This window comes from Macrotis lagotis, chromosome 6 (genome assembly GCF_037893015.1).
Source record: "Macrotis lagotis isolate mMagLag1 chromosome 6, bilby.v1.9.chrom.fasta, whole genome shotgun sequence".
NCBI classification, from domain to species: Eukaryota; Metazoa; Chordata; class Mammalia; order Peramelemorphia; family Peramelidae; genus Macrotis; species Macrotis lagotis.
In genome coordinates this window covers 184,739,485-184,755,078 of record NC_133663.1, presented here as the reverse complement: position 1 = coordinate 184,755,078, position 15,594 = coordinate 184,739,485, and the positions used below count along the sequence as shown (strand labels likewise).

At 39.1% G+C, this 15,594-nt stretch overlaps 1 protein-coding gene across 2 annotated transcripts in view; it reads right to left on the bottom strand.

Annotated features, from left to right (window-relative positions):
* MCF2L (MCF.2 cell line derived transforming sequence like) overlaps window positions 1-8,202 on the bottom strand; it is a 404,366-nt gene extending 396,164 nt beyond the window's left edge. The window contains exon 1 of one of the 2 annotated variants that reach the window (XM_074192062.1): window positions 8,099-8,202. The gene's annotated coding sequence lies outside the window, so the exon portion shown is untranslated. Of the gene's footprint in view, window positions 1-7,679; window positions 7,879-8,098 lie in introns of those variants that run through there. The other variant, XM_074192063.1, reaches the window with a different exon arrangement.
* Window positions 8,203-15,594: the final 7,392 nt, after the last annotated feature.

Below are 15,594 nucleotides of genomic sequence, written 5' to 3'. Positions count from 1 at the left end.
CAATCAAGCTGTTTTCACTTTATGAAAAATTTTAAATGATGGTAGAAATGCATCATCATCATAATGGTTCTTAATTTTCACACATTAAATGATAGCTGTCTTTTGGCTTCTAAAAAAAAAGAGTACAATAATGCATCTGAATACAGAATCAGATAGCCTCTGAGCCAACTGTATTCCCAGCTATGTATGCCATGCCCATGAATGCCAGATAACAGTCAGTTTTTATCTCTGTCTACCAATATCAGGTTTATCAATCAACCTAAAAGTACCAATTGCTTCTTTATTGCATGGCCAGCATGGTGGAGTGGGGGATGGGAAGGAGTTTGGTGTGCCCAAGGGGAATTAGACAAAGAGATTCCATTGTATTTGGCTAGGAGTTTTTTTTGTGTGTCCTACATGTTTTAAGAAATAAAAAGCAAGTTACTCCTGAGACAGAGCAGAGAACAGAAGGTAATTGTGCTGATGGTCCTGCCCTTCTGAGCTCTCCCAGTCTTCACACCTGCTGTTTAGCTGCTAAAGGTAAAAAAAAAAAAAAAAAAAAAAAAAAAAAAAAAAAGGCAACCACTTTTCTTTAGTAACTGTGGTGCCAAGAAAAGCAGTCAATTGCCTAGAGCATTTATCAGTATTGTTTTGTTTTGTATTTTGGCTTTTCTCTAAAGTCAAAATCCGGAATGGGATGGACATGAAATATATTTACCCCCAAAGAGAATCTCAACACCTGTAAATATTTCTACCCACTATTTTTGCCAAGCTTTCCTCCTTTTCCTTCTTTGTGGCTTCAATAAAAATTTGTTGGTCTAATTTTGATTATTAGAGTCTTCTTTATTCTGTTAATAGCCTAGGGTAATTATTTCATTCTGTTCCTGAAATATAGGTCAAGTCAAAAAGTACACCTGGACTTCTCTTCAAAACTCTAGTTATCTTTGATTCTCCTCCACTTCTTGTCATTCAGTCATTTACTAACTTCTGCTGATTTTATTTCCACAATTTTTCCTAGTCACTCCTTCCTTTCTCTTTATTCTCAGTGCCCACACCCTAGTCAAAGATTTTACTACTGTCCACTTTTTCTTCAGACTTCCCACCCCTCCTCTCTATATTATCCTTTACAATAACCCAGACTAATCTTCCTCATGGTAAATACAGACAAGTCACTCTTTTACTCAAAACCCTTCAATGACTCCCAAATGTCTTTGAAGGAATGAGAAAAACACTTAGTGTTTATTGATTCCAAGTACGGCAGAAATAAATATGACTGAGGAAAAAATGTGCTCTCAAACACAAAAATGTGCTTAAATGATGGTAGAAATGAAGCATCGTCATAATGGTTCTTAATTTTCACACATTAAATAATAGCTGTCTTTAAGCTTCCAAAAAAGAGCACAATAATGCATCTGAACACAGAATCCTGCTCTCAAGAAGCTCACATTCTAGGGGAGATAGCAAAGAGAAGAAAGTTAGGCTGAAAGACAGATGGAAAGGGTTGGAAATCCTAAGGCTATACAGTAGGGCAAATGATAGGGCCCATGAATCTCAAGGCTATTTCAGTCAATCAGAAGACAGCACCAGGAGGGCACAGATGGTAAGTCCTGAAAGACCACATAATACAGTGGCAGGGAAGATGATAAGTTCTGGTGGTCCTCTAGCTCATCAAAAGGAATACATCTTATATATATATTTTTCTTTTTGCATGTTATATCCACCTTTAGAAGGTGGACAGGAATCATATTTTTTTGCTTTTCTTTGTATTTCCAGCTCTTAGCAGACAACATACGTTTAATGTCTATGTTGACTAACTCTGGTCCTTCAAAAACAGTGAACAATCAAATAGCATCAGGCAAGAGGGTACCATCACAGGGATGCCCTCTTCTCAGCCCCTAGAGATGCAGGCCCTCCTGAGTAAAGATCCAACTCCTTTGCTCAGTCTATAGGGTTCTCCTTAATCTGATGCCATGTTTATCCCAAATTAATTTCCTTAACATGTTCTACATTCCAGTGAAACTAGACTACTTATAATCCTTTTATGATTTTTTTTTCCTTACAATCTTTTGGGCTTTTGTCCTTTCCAGGACTAACAAAAAAGCCCTTCCAGGATAGGCAGAGCTCTAAGAAAAAAGGAAAAAGTTTTGTGTTCAAATCAATAAATAATCCATTGGGGAATCTTAACTATTTCTACCATTCCTCTTTGAATTAGAATAACAGATAAAATTAGGAGATGAAGATTACACCTTTGGGTGTGGGAGGAGTAAAATGGAATTTGTTTTCATCTAAATTACTCCTGGGTAACTTGTAACTTGTATGAAAACAACTTAAAGTACATTGGTCAAATAATTATATATATATATATATATACATAGTGCTTTAAAGTTAAAACAATTTATATATATTTCACTTGATGATATTCTATGTCACATACTTCGCAGTAAGTGAAGGGCTTTATTTATCATTTATTAAGGAAGCAAAATGAAAAAGACTGCTAAATGAAGGGGTTAAAAATTTGAAATCTAACTCTTCCTGCCCCAACGGACCTACTGTCCAAGGGATTTTCATGGCAAAGATATTGGGGTGGATTGCCATTTCCTTCTCTGTTGGATTAAGGGAAATAGAGGCTAAATGACTTACGAAGGATCATGCCGCTATTAAGTAACTGAGATCAGATTTGAATTCAGCTGTTCCTGAAAATGGAAAAGGCTAACCTCTCCAATATCTTTGCCAAGAAAACCCCAAATGGGGGTCACAAACAGTTAGACATGACTGAAAAATGACAGAACAACAATTTCCTGATCTAGTGTTCTATCCACTGAGCCTCCTGTTTCCTTATCTACAAAGTAAGGATCACAGGAATGTTCATGGGATAATAATGAAGCTAGAATTGGGAAGGGCCTCAGAGACCATCTGATAATGCTAGTTAATATTTGGATCTCTTTTGATCCTCACAACTCTTTAAAATAGATTGTCCAACCCCCTCATTTAACAAATAAGGAATGAGGTCCAGAGAGGTTAAGAATCAGAGGTAGGGGGCAGCCAGGTGGCACAGTGCACCAACCCTGGAGTCAGTAGGACCTGAGTTCAAATCTGACCTCAGACACTTAATTACCTAGCTGTGTGACTTTGGGCAAGTCACTTAACCCCATTGCCTTAAATGAATAAATAAAAAATAAAAATAAAAAAAAAGAATCAGCGGTGGGAGTATAATCCAGAATCTCTGATGGGACAGCTAGGGGTCACTCTATCTACTGAGTGCACCTAAAGTCCAGAAGACTCATCTACCTGAGTTCAAATCTGAGCTCAAATACTTATGAGTTGTGTGAACCTAAGCAAGTCAGTTAACCTGTTTGCCTCAGTTTCCTCATCTATAAAATAAGTTGGAAAATCAAATGGCAAGCTACAGTATCTTTGCCAAGAAAATTCTCAATGGGGTCATGAAGAGTTGGACATGATTGAAGTGACAGAACAACAACATGATTGGACAGCTGATATTTTTATCTCTGTACCATAAGCCTATATGAAACATCAGGTATTTCTATTATGATATATTTGATTATTGATGGAGAATTTGATTCAAATCTGCAATTTCAACTTCATAGAGATAGGTATTCCCTGAATGCAAATACCTTTCTACAATGTATATCAACAACTCTGTAATTCATTTTGGAGAGTTGCTGGGAGATTAATGAACTTGCCAGGATCACACAACTAAGTCCACTATCAGAGGTAAGCCTTGACCTATGTCTTCCTGACTCCAAGGCTGGCCCCTTTATCCACTACTGCACCATGCTGGAGGTAGCTGGGTGGCTCAATGACTAGAGCACTAGCCTGGAGTCAGGAGGACCTGAGTTCAAATTTGAACTCAGACACTTAATAATTGCCTAGCTATGTAGCCTTGGGCAAGTCACTTAACCCTGTTGCCTCGAGGAAAAAAATAACGATCACCATATTGTCTGTTCTTGATTATTAACTATGCATATAATGTCTCAAAGGGCAATAGAAATAACATTCTCAAGGCCAGAAGGACTTTAAAGTCTTTTAAAGTCATGATTTCATTGGTTCAGGAACTCCTATAGAGGAAACTGCCTACACCAAAACAGACTGATAGTCTTCGAGAATTGCCTGAGGATATTGTCAAAGGTGACACCAGAACCCAGATCTTCCAGGTTCATATTAACAAAGAAAAAAAAAACTGAGGCCATAATGAATAAGGACTTAATGAAATGAAGAGGAAATTTCAAAAGAACAGGCTGATACAACTGATATCTCCTGCTTCCTAGTTCAGTGCTTTGATTGTACCATATATTATCAGACAAAACTTTGTCCATTTAGCATCCTTGAGTAAGTATACACCTTCATTTGCACATTTATTTCAAAATCTCCATTATTTGGGAGGGTTTTTTGGTAACTGAAATATTTTTAAAAACTTAAAATACTAAGGATTTCTCCTCTGAAGTTTACTATAATTATCTCTTTAAAATACTGAGACACTTTATTTTTTCAAGATAAATGTTCAAATTTGAGTTAAAGTCTTTTATAATAGGATTCTAAACCCCACCAAAGAACACTCTCAAAGACAGTTAATCTCAGAGTAGTCAAAGCAACATGTTAAATCAAGACTTTACCAGTCTTCAAAGGAATACATAGAGAAGGATGTTCGATTTACTACAAGAAGACAGGATTTCCAATTATATAAAATCCTTTTATCTTTCAGGTGTAAGCCCTTCATTCCAATATGCAAATCTCACCATATTCATATGTTAAAAGATTCTCACTCCCTGTCATTTTTATTCTCTTCATTCCTATTCATGTGCAGGGTGCTTCTGCAAACAGATTTTAACTCTCCTCATTTTCCAAATTGCATGTACCTTTGGGAAAAAAAGCAAAGTTAAAATATATGTATGTGTCTATTTCACCAAAAGGTGTATAGAGAAAGGAACATTTACTATGAAGTCATTTGTCAGTAAATGTCAAAAGTAGCTTAATATCACCATGTTACATAACACTTCATAGTTTCATAGTGCTTTCATAGCTCTCATTTGATTCTTATAAATCTGTGACATGGGAAATGCAGTAATTATTAATCCCCATCTTGGCTGATTGGTTGGTTTTTGTCCTTTCTCATCAAAGAAGACCAAAATGACATCACTAGGTTTAAGACAAATTACAGCGGACTGTGGCTAATCAGACCAATAGGAGCTCCAATGCTCTACCACAGATAGGGTACAAATGGTTCAGATGAACACCTGGGGTACTTACTCTAAACTTACTTCCTTTGAGCTGCTTCAATTCTGTCTTCTTCATAAAGTGCAGCACCTTAGCCTCTCTGATGAGGGCATGCCATGCTGTTCAGTCCTGTGCCAGTTCAGTCCCATGCTCTTCAAATCAACTCTAAAGTTCTTTTTTTTCTTTTTCATTTTTGCAAGGCAATGGGATTGAGTGATTTGCCTAAGGTAATTAAGTGTCTGAGGTTGTATTTCACCCTTTAGGGTGTCCTGGTATCCTCAATTCTGATCCCCTTGTGAGCACTTGCTCTGTGTGAGTTCTCCATAAAATAGACTTTTTGACAAACCAACTTCTGGTATTCTTACCATGTGCCCATCTTACAGATAAAAAGACTGAGGCACCAAACTTAAATGCTTTTCATAGGTCATGAACTTAGTGACAGAAGCAAGATGACACACCTAGGTTTCCCTGAATCTGAACATAATTTCTTTCCTACTACATCCCTCTTTGTACAGAGACACAATTCTACTAACTTTATGATCTATGGTCTACTTGGCTGGGCCTTTCAAACTTGTTAGGATCACAGATTTGGAGTTGCCATCTAATCCAATCTCTCATTTTATAGCTAAGTAAACTGAGACCCAGAAAGGTTAAGCAATTTACCCAAGGTCATATGGGTAGACAGTGACAGAGTTAGAGTAGAGCTCAGGTCTTCCTACTCTCTTTGTGCCAAGTCTCTCCTTACCTCCCCATAGGTTAGAAGAGGAAGTCATTCCCCATCCTTAGATGGATCTGATTAGGGAAGCTAAAGAATGATCTACAGAGAAGAATTTCAAAGCCCTCTCAAAGCTAATGTAATTAGACCTGCAACTATTGTTCCAGCTGACTGGTTCACTATTAAAAAAAAAACCAGTCATATAAATTTAAAGAAGAATTTTGAAATGTCTGGCAATCCTTTATCTCAATAAATTATCTCAAAAAATATTTCTTAAGTAACTACCATGCTAAGTGTTGGAGAGAATACAAAAAGAAGCAAAAGCTAAACACTACCCTCAAAGAACTTACGATCTAACAGGGAGACAGAATAAATACAGAATAAATAGGAAATACTAAAAGAAGGAAAGCACTGGAATAAAGAGGGATAAGGGGAGGGTTCTTCTAGAAGGTTGTAACTTAAAGAAAACCAGGGAAGACTAAGCAAAACAGGAAAAGCATTTCAGGCATCAGGGACAGCCAGAGAAAATATCAGAACCTTGTCTTGTGTGTAGAGTAGTCAGGAGACCAATGTCACGGGATCAAAGAGTACATGTCATGGAATAAGGAAGAAGACCCAGAAAGGTAAGAGGGAGCCAAGTTATGAAGAGCTTTGAATGCTCTTCACAATAGGATTTTCTATTTGTTCCAGGAAGCAATATTATTTCCGGATGTTTGAGTGTCCCCCAGGAAATCTAAGTGAGCCTACAATTCCAATGGAATGAAGTGACCAGGGAGGCATCCCCCTCCCTTATTTTCTGAAGCCCTATTCTATTATAATGTTGACCCCACCTATAACTGTAACATATCCTGGTAGCTTCCAACTCACTAGACATTGAACATCCAGCCCTTACTACAATGGCTAGTTTCCCCTTCATAGGCCACAAGGCTACTGACATCTTACCTGTTGCTCTGTGTGTCACCATTGAGACTGATTCTCATTGAATGCAGAATTTCCCCCCTCAAATCAAGACTAGGATTAACTACCCTGGTGGTGAAGCTTTTCCATTCTACATCTTTCTAATTCAGATTTCTGAAACCAGAATTAGGAATTTAAAGCTGCTTGTAATAACACCTCAGGCAGGTACCTCCCAAAAAAATTTCATGGAAAATGCCATTTCATTTTTGTAAATATTGCTTTTCCTCAATTTTTTTATGTTAAAAACAATTAGCTCAGACTGAATCACCTCTTTCTTCAGTACCTAAAATGAAAAGTGTAATACTTTAGCTTCTCTTCCAGCTGAAGCATACATAAGTTTTTAATGACTGAAAGAATGCTCAAGTTCTCGAAGTTATTCTCAGAAAAGGGTTCAGGTTTAAGCAAACATGAATATGCAATAAATGAATCAGGAAAAACGCAACTAATTTGTCCCCTGGGTTTTTTTTGGGGGGGGTGCCTACCATTCCAAATGACAAGAAATTTCCCAAATTCCTTCTTTCTTTCCCAAGCTTGGCACAGAAAGAGCATGCATCCTTTATCTCAATAAATTATCTCAAAAAATATTTCTTAAGTATTTAAAGTTGAAAGTCTCCCTCCTGAAGTCACTAACACAAGTGTAAAGTGTAATCCTCTCTCATCTTTTCCCCTAGCCACCTCCCCCGCCCCCTCCAAAAAACAAAGCTCTTCATCAACAGACTCTGGTGACCCGTGGTTTGGCTTCAAAGATTTGGGGGCAGGACTCCTCCCCCGGGGATCAACCCCTAGTTAGACTGACTTGTTTCCTAACGGCCGCTCCAAAGCGAACAATGGTGGTCCATGCTCACGTTCAGCAACAAAAGCAGGAATGTGTGCCCATCACCCGCGGATTGCCACTGACAGGATGCTTTCATTAGCATCCCTTGGCAGGGAAGACCAAAGTGAGAGCCCCTGCTGGGGCTCCTCGTTCTCTGTCGGCTCCGGGAGCAGGTGGAGGGCGGGCGAGAGGGAGAGGAGCCCGGGGGCGCGGGCAACTTGGGGCTCAGCCCGCGCAAACCCGGCGCCGGAGTGCCACCGTCCGGGCGGCTTGGGGCTGGAGCCCGGTCTGTCCAAGGGCTCCCGGGCGGGGGGGGGGGGGGGGGGGCGCAACACAAGAGGCGCAAGCTCTGCGGGCCAGAGAGACAACAAAGCACACAGGTTGCGTGCAAAGGTACTGACCTGGGAGGGGAGTCCTCGCCCGGGCTGCGGGTCGGGGCAGCGCTCCGGTGGGAGGGGGCCAGAGCCGCCCGGCAGCCGCTCCAAAGTAGCCCCGGAGTCACAGGCACAGCCGGACCGAGCCAGGCGAGCCCCCGCCTCCGATGCGCCTGGGCCGGCTTTAGCGCCGCCTCCCCGATCCCGGCCCCGCTCTCTCCCACGTCTGCTGAGACTACCTACCACGCGCTCTCTTCCCCTCGGGGGAGCCTCCACCAGGGCCAGCGGGGAAGAAGGGAGGGAGGGAGGGAGAGGGAGGAGGAGGAGGAGGAGGAGGAGGAGGAGGGAGCCAAAGTCCTCTCCAGGAGCCGCTGAAAGAGCTGGGCGAAGAACTTTTTTCCTGCCCAGTCCCCCCCAACACAGATGAAGCCCTAACAACAAAAGAGCTGTCCTGCCCTAGTTTTGTAGCTGGTCATTGGTTTTTATGATGAGGCATTAGCTTCTCCCTCTTATAAGAATCCCCCCACACACACTTCATTTATAATCCTCTCAGTCCCGTTGGACTCTTCTCTTTTGTAACGTCATCTGGGATGGGATTTTTTAGGGTTTTTTTTTTTTGCAAGGCAAATGGGGTTAAGCGACTTGCCCAAGGCCACACAGCTAGGTAATTATTAAGTTGAACCCAGGTACTCCTGACTCCAGGGCTGGTGCTTTATCCACTGCGCCACCTAGCCTCCCCATCTGGGATGCTCTTGACAAAGATACTGGAGTTGTTTGCCTTTTTGTCTCCAGATAAGATAAGAAACTGAGGCAAACTGAGCTAAAAGACTTTCCCAGGTCTCAAGACAGGTGCATTTCTGAGATCTAATTTGAACTAAGGAAAATGAGGCTTTTTGACATCAAACCCCTTACTCTATCCCCTGCACCACCTAGCTGCCTTCGATTCATTTATAATCCATTTATTAATTAATGACTTAACATCCATTCCTTCCAACTGCCTTTTGAACAGCCTCATTGCATCATAAAAATAAACCTCATGGGGCGGCTAGGTGCACAGTGGATAGAGCCCCGGTCTTGGACTTCAAATCCGGAGTCAGCCACTTAATACCTACCTAGCTGTGTGGCCTTGGGCAAGTCACTTAACCCCAATGCCTTGCAAAAACCTAAAATAAAAAATGAAAATAAATAAACCTCAGGGGGTGATCAGTATGGTCTCCCTAAAACAGGGTGTCAGGTTGTGCCTGAATTTGAACTTAGGGCTGACTTTGAACTGTTGGGTAGATTTGGAAGAGGGCCTAGGTTTTGTTTCCTTTTGGCCTGATGGTGCTCATTTGTTTAGAGAAATAAACAGCAACTGGCCTGTGAAGCTTCCTACGGGCTTCTGCGGCCTTGTGTCAGTAACAAGGTCTGCTCTCAGCTGGATGGTGTCAGTGCCATTGTGGTCAGGCTCTGTGGCCCAAGCAAGAAACAGGAGGCGTTTGGGCTTGGACCAAAGCAGTTAATATTACTCTCCAAAGTAATTGGTGAACAAAGGAACCGAAGCTAACTGACTGGAAGCTCAGTGTACAGAGAGAATCAAGGCCATTGAAAAGTTAGGAGAATGCTTCTGCCTTGCAATCAGGTCTCATAAACACTAGGGGAAAATATTGAAAAGTACTGGCAAATAATAGTCAGAATGGCCTTAGAAGACACTTCATTTCAGTGTTAGGCAAGTTTGTGTTCAAAGCTTCCTTTGACATGTACAGCCTAAGTGAACAAGTGAAAATGCTGCAGGAAAGTCTTTAGAGTTATAGGGTTTCCGTTCTACAAAGACATGAGATATGGGGATTTAAAAAAAAAGGAAATAGAAAAATCTTTGAAATGGCTCCTATGTCAACCAATGCAAGATCCTCTATGTCATTCCCGACCAATGGTTAGTCAACCTCTGCATGGTCTAGTAAAAATGGGAAATTGCTATCTCATAAAGTTGCCCTTTCCATTTTAGTATAAAATGGACTCTATAAGAAGGGCATTCATATTGGGTCAAAATCTACTGCCTTGAAACCTGTATCCATTATCTTTAAATTATCTTCCTTTAATTCCACAGGCAGCACTTCAAAGATGTGATAAGAGCTATTATAAATATATAGCATTGGGGCAGCTAGGTGGCACAGTGGATAGAGTGCTGGCCCTTCGGCCTCAGACACTTAATAATTACCTAGCTGTGTGATCTTAGGCAAATCACTTAACCCCATTGCCTTGCAAAAACTAAAAAAAAAAAAAAAATGCAGATATTTTTTCCAAGTTAAATATCCCATTTTCTGCATTATTCCTAAAATAAAATTGTTTTCATACATTTACTAGCCTGATCATCAACCCCTAAAAGTTCTCTAATTTGTCTTTTTTTTAAAAGCAAAAACAAAAATTAAACACACACACACACACACACACACACACACACACACACACAAGCCAGGGTCCTAGAATTTCATTGAAATTATCAGTAAAAATTGGGCAAGAAATTGGGGATACCTGATGTCTGCAATCAATTATAAGAAGAAAGATAAGATAGAACCCCTTCTTCCTCACAATAGCCAATTGTTGGTCTCCAACATTATTCTCTACCCTATTGCTTCAGTTCAAACTCAACCACCTTCCTTATGAGAACCTTTGGGACTTTTAGGGCATTTAACATCTAACTGCTATTCTGGGACACCCAAAGAGGGAGCTATTCAAATGCCAATGGGGAAATTCCAGCACACCACTCTACCCCACTCTCTCCTTGCCACCATTGCCTTGTATCTAAGAAACACTCTCCTAACCCCACCTTTAGGGTAGTGACATTAAATTAGAATACTATTTCCCCCTTTTTTGTTTTGAGTAGCATAGAGTGAGTTGTATAGTATAAATGAGCATGGATGATTTGTGAGAGTTCTTATATTTATTACATTATCTTTCCACACAAAACCCCACTCCTCTTCCAAACTTTCCAGTCATTGCACCACTTATCCCTATATACCCATAATCAGAACCTTTCTATCAGCTTTCAAACCTTATTCTCCTTTAATACACATATCCAAACACTGCCAAAATTTGACAGTTTTACACTTAAATCTATCTACCATCTGTCCCTTTCTCACTACTTATACATCCACTCCCCAGTACAGACCTTCATCATGCCTGTCTCAAGTTTCTGCCTTCTACAATCCAGCCTTCACATAGAATAGATTTTCTTAATGCTCAAGTCTTGGAGATCAAATAATTAATCTTTATCTCATACTTTTTCATTTCTATTTTTGCATACATTTTATTTTATACATAGTTATCAGTGCAGTAATGTATGTATATAATTTGTTTTGAAAACAAAAATATATTTTAATTTTTCCACTTATGTGCTTTGGTAGTTTTTCAACATTCATCCATTTGGAAATTTATAAGTTACGCATTTTTCTACCACCCCCCTTTCCTTGGCAGTGAACCTTCTGGAAAGAGTGGTACATATGCATTTCTGTTTAACATTTTTACAGATTAGTCATTTTGTGTAAGAGGAATTAGGACTAAGGGAAAAGAAAAAAAATCATGAGATAGGCAGGAAAAACATGTTTAAAATAGTGAACACAGTATACATTCAGATTCTTTTTTTTTTTTAGGTTTTTGCAAGGCAAATGGGATTAAGTGGCTTGCCCAAGGCCACACAACTAGGTAATTATTAAATGTCTGAGACGGGATTTGAACCCAGGTACTCCTGACTCCAAGGCCCGTGCTTTATCCACTATGCCACCTAGCCGCCCCATACATTCAGATTCTATGGCAGTTTTTTTTTTTTGTTTTTCCTTTGGATCTAGGACATTGTACATAACAGGTCTCCCAGGGTTGTCCTTGTTCTCTGAACTGTTGAGAAGAGCAGCATCCATCATAGTAGTTCAGCTCCAAATGTTGTTATTGTATGGATATCATTTTAAATAAGTAAATATTCACATGATGTAGTTCATAGTAAAAAAATTTCCCTGATAGAAATTTACAATCAAAAAGTTTTTGATTTCCCAGTTAGGAATTCCCGGATCAATGTACCAGATTTAGAGTATTCATTAGAGCCTTGAGACCTTTAGACACTCATCCAATTTCCTATCTCTGAGGCCAACTTTCCTGTCCACTACACTGGAATGCTCTTCTAAAATCCTGACCACCAATGGTGTGCTACTGCTGTCGATGTTTGTCCTTCATTCTCAAAAAAGAGCATGACTTGGGGGGGGGGGGTGATGCCATGAAAAGCAATTGATTGGATTTGAGTGAGGGGATGCTATGTGCTAAGTCACCAACCTCACTCTACTCTGGAGCCATCTAGGTCCAGTGGTCAGATGTGAATCAAGACAACTGGAGAGGGTCCTAGATGTGAGGTGATCAGGGTTGAGTGACTTGCCCAAAGTCACATAGCTATTATGTGTCAAGTGTCTGAGGTGGGATTTGAACTCTGATCTTTCTGACTCCAGGACTGGTGTTCTTATGCACTGTACCACTTAGCTGCCCTATATGCTCAGGTAGAGCTACATTTATACCTCATAAATCAGCAAATGCTACAAATCTTGATTTATTGTTTGGTTGATTGTATAGACTCAAAAAAGAAAAACAATTAAAAACACAGATTAATCTTTTTTTTTTCCCAAGGCAGTTGGGTTAAGTGACTTGCCCAAGGCCACACAGCTAGGCAGTTATTAAGTGTCTGAGGTCAAATTTGAACTCAGGTCTTCCTGACTCCAGGGCTGGTGCTCTATCCACTATACCACCTAGCTGCCCCTAGCCTAGCAAAATCTTTAGAATTATCACAGATGGTTCCCAGGTGATCAATTGCCCCCCCCTTTTTTCTTTTCTTTCTTTTTTAACATGGCAACTCACTCATCACAATCAGATTAACAAAACCTGAGACTATTACTGGGCTTATACTTTTTGTGGTAGCTGAAAACTGAGAACAAAATAGATCGCCATCAACTAGAGAATGGCTAAACAAATTGGTACGTGAATGTGACAGAATTTTACTGGCATGAAAGAAATGTGAATTCAAGAAGCAGGGAAGAATTGAATTGATACAGACTGAAGTAATCCAAGGCAAGAAAACACTATATGCAGTGTAATAATACAACAAAAAATTAAATGTAACAAAATTATAAAAATCTAGTTGGACTTGAATGAAGAGACTTCAGAGAACATACTCAATCCACCCCTTTGTGAAGCTGGGAGGTCAGTAAATGTTACACATTGCACATGTTTTTGGATTTTTCCAATGTATCATTCAGGTGTATTGATTTTTTTTTCTTCTTTCAAAAAATACTATTTCAGAGATGATGCTGAAAAGAGGAGGGAAGGGTATACATAAGACTATTTTTGTTATGTAAAAAACAAGATAACTAGATGATATAATGGATAAGGTGCTGGGCCTGAAGTTCAGAACAGTCATCTTTCTGAGTTCAAATTGGCCTCAGATACTTACTAGTTGTGCAACCCTGTTGGGGTCAGAGCCTTCCTTGACATCAGGTAAAGTAGAAAATAATAATGATAAAATAAATATTAAGACCTATTTACTGATCTATATCACATATATAATTTCTATATGATTCCAATCATTTTCATAGACAAAACATCTGAATTTGCATATTTTAGCCTCAACTGGGTAAAAAGAGAGGTGAAGCAGGGGTGAGCTATGCCTCATCTCCTATTGTGCAATCCCCCATAAACTGGATTGAGTGAGGAATTCAGGCAAATAGAGTTCAGTGATCTGCCCAGGGTCACACTGCTAGTGTCTGAGGCAACATTCAGTCAATCCCTCCTAATTTCCAATTATTCACAAATTTGCCCACTCTTGATCCAAGCAACTTCATCATTAGTGAACCCTCTCCATTAAGTTGTTAATTATTGTCCTTTGAATTTAGCCATTCTACCAGCTGGAATTCACCTACATTTCTCCTTCACAAAGCTATCAAAAGGTTCCTCCAACTGGGGAACTTAACAACATGAATGAAGTAGCAGTAAGTGGAGTATTGGACTCTGGATTCTGCCTCTGTTGATTACTACCTGTAGAATCTTGGAAAAACCTCTTCATCATCTCAGGGTGTCCTTTTCTTCATCTATCTACTGAGAGGGTTGAAATAGATGATCTCTGAGGTGCTTTCCAGCTTTCAATTTATGATACTATATAAATGTAAGGAAAGAGTAACCTGATATTTGGAGAATGTCAAAATGGTCAACTGTGCAAAGGGTGAACCAGAGGAATAAGCAAATGCAGTGGTACCTAAAAGGGCATGTTGGCATTATATCTTGTCACATTGCCAAATGTCCTAATATTATTCTCTATGTTGGCATAGTCTGGAAAAGAAGTAAACTTTATAAAAATATAGCAGCTTGGGTTCCTTCCTGGGGAAAAAACTCAGTCTATATAGACTGGTGAAAGGGTGGAAATCTTCCCATTCCACATAGATATTATGAATACATAAATGCTACCTTGTTCACTGGTCCTATTTGACTTTCTTATTTTTGTTTGCTTAATTTGGATGTTTTATTAATTGCATAGTTAAATGCATAATATATATCAATTCAGTCAAACTTGTTTGATTATTTTTTACATTTAAATAAATTGATTTCAATGCATAAAGTAAACCAATAGTAGCAGCAAGATGGCACAGTGGCTAAAGCACCAGACCTGGATCAAGAGAATCTGAGTTCAAATATTAGTTGTATGACCTTGGGCAAATCACTTAACCCAGATTGCCTCAATGAATGAATAATAAAAAAGAATCTAAAAAAATGAAATAAGCATACTCATAGTTTTTCAGATATTCCTTAATTTGAATTCTTTGTCTATCCAACTGTGAGCTTATATGATTCCAGTTACTGTGTGTTTCTGTGATCCATTCACCATAGAAATCATGTTGGATCACAGTATATCTCTATATCTCTACCTCTATCATCTCTATCTCTATCTATCTATGTATATATGATATCACATGCACAAGAGCTGGCATTTTTAAGTGGATAATTGGGGCTATAAAAATAAATGCCTGTTCCCTGAAAGATGAGACATGATGGATTAGTGGATAGTAACAGATGTGAAAAATTACCATCAATAACAAAAATGGGTAGAAAAATCAAAGAGGGAGTAAAGAAAAAGATTACAAACAGTAATAGCACCACTACTACTTGGTTAAAATTAACATATTATGCATAAATATATAGAGATATTATGTAATAATTTATTTTATTCTTGTTTTATCTTATTTATATGTTGATGATAACCTTTTTATTTAAAAAAGAAAATTTAAAAGGAAAAAGTTCTTTGGTTCATTCATAATCAGAATGAAGACCATTCTAAGCAACCAGATTGTGGACATCCCAGAAAATGTTGACATTTCTCTAAAGGTTCAGACAGTCATTGTAAAGGGGCCCAGAGGAACATTCCATAAGTATTTCAACCATATCAATATGAAGCTCAGTTTCCTTGGAAAGAAGAAAAAAAAGATTCTGGGTAGATGTATTGGGGAAATGGGAAAGAACTT